At 33.0% G+C, this 1,979-nt stretch overlaps 1 non-coding gene across 1 annotated transcript; it reads left to right on the plus strand.

The window, feature by feature from the left end:
* Positions 1-792: 792 nt before the first annotated feature.
* Positions 793-896, plus strand: LOC132428869 (U6 spliceosomal RNA). The gene has a single exon (XR_009520254.1). It is a non-coding gene; the product is annotated as a U6 spliceosomal RNA (small nuclear RNA).
* Positions 897-1,979: the final 1,083 nt, after the last annotated feature.

A 1,979-nucleotide genomic window follows, 5' to 3' on the forward strand; every position in this document is an offset into this window, starting at 1 on the left:
TTGTGACTTTTTTTTCCTATTCACTAATGGGATAATGAAGTCTTTGTTTTTTAAGGTATCATTTATCGGGGTATATATAATCTTATGGGACATTGACTTTGCTTAATCAAAGAACATTTCATAATATATCATAGAAAATGCAGTAAAGAATTTAGGGATCATAAAATCACATCCTAAAGACAGCATTATTTTGTTGGTGTGAGAGTTATAGGTAGAAAAAGAAAACTTGCGTACCTACCCTGAGGTAAAGGCAGGCAGAAGAGTGCATCAAGTGTGAATGGGATTCTTCAAATATATTTTAATCAACTGAATATTTTGTTTAAATGCATGTAATAAAACTTGGTGCAACTCATATTCAAAGGTGTTTTCCAGCTTTTATGGACATGATTTGCATCTTAGGATATTTAAATATAGCAAAGTGGGTATTTTTATTCATTTAAGGAAAGGTATTCGATAGGACATTATTATTTTTGCTCTTAAAATTGGTTGTAAAGATCATGTGCCTTATTTTGAAGCCAAGGTTTTAACCCGGGGGTGCAGGGGTGGTCCCTTTATGTTGCTGACCCCAGGGAATATAGTACTGTAAGTATTAGTTAAGTTTCTTAGAATTACAAGTAAATGAAAATATAAATAAAAACAAACCAAGAAAAAACAACTCCAGCTAGGTTGTAGATCCAAGAAGTAGATGAACAACCAAGAATCCAGATCCGGGAACAGGAACTAGAAGCTTTCATAGATATTCTCTTTAAATTACTGTAGTTAAATTGACTCAGTTTTAAAGATGTTTAGAACCTGACCCCTCAGTTACAAATGTCCAATTTCTAATGATATAGAGAAAATTAGCATGGCCCCTTGTGCAAGGATGACACATAACTTCCTGGGTGTTCAATATTTTTCTTAGATGACAGGCATTCTCCTGCTGCCTGCAAGCAGAGGACTCAGCTCATGAGCAGGAAAGGAAAAAAACAAAGGAAAAGAAGGAACCCAAGTAGCTTAGTGTCGAACCTTCTTGCCCTTTACCTGTGTGCCTCTGAGCTTCCAAGTGGGGTAAAGCTGTGTATATGTGTTTTGTTTTATTTATGAAATTGTAATATGAAAACATGGATTCAGGAAAACTGTTTTACCCCCTTAAGATTTTTGTGAGAAAAGTCTCCTTGGTTTTACTTATGAATTGTTTTTTCATGGGGCATTAAAAGTAAAATAGAAATTGAATACTGATAATAGGAATTTGATCATTTAAAAAATACTGACCTTAATTTTTTTAATTATGTTTATTTTGCGGTAGAGATATTTTCTCTCAACTTTGGTCACTTTGCCCAAAGAAAATAAATTATCGACATGGTACTTGCTTTCTTTGTATATTTGTGTGTACTTTTCTGTGTCCTAGGCATCTCTTCAAATTGGGTTATTGTTGCATGTGATACGTGCTGTTTCCTGATATATTAACTTACTTTAGGTAGTAATAGAAATAACTAACATTTTTCCAGGCAATGTCATGTTTAGACAAGCATCAATAATTCTACCCTAATAAAACAACAGCTTATTCTGTATCAGGCACGGTGCTAAGCTGGCATCTGCAAAATAGTAGAGCCTATGTAGTTCTAGAGTTACATATATGTGTAGAGACTCATTACCGACTGAAGAAAATGTTGTGTGCCCTCTGATGAAATGTTTGAACTACTCTGACAAGTACGTTAATGGGCTCAAATCAACTATGAGTATTAAAGGTAGAGATGCATCTTAACTTTACACAAAAATGATAAATTAATGAAGTATTTTTAAAATATACATTTGATTCTGAAATTAGAAAACAGCACACATTTTAACAATTTTAAGAAGTTAACTACTAAAAGACTTATAAAAACTATTTTTATAGAAAATAGTTATGCATCTATTGCATAGATTACACCAGTTAAGTAGATAAACACCTTGGCATGTGCCTTCTCCATTCTAACAAAAAAAGCTTTTATTCTGCCTAT

Source organism: Delphinus delphis, chromosome 7 (assembly GCF_949987515.2).
Source record: "Delphinus delphis chromosome 7, mDelDel1.2, whole genome shotgun sequence".
NCBI classification, from domain to species: domain Eukaryota; kingdom Metazoa; phylum Chordata; class Mammalia; order Artiodactyla; family Delphinidae; genus Delphinus; species Delphinus delphis.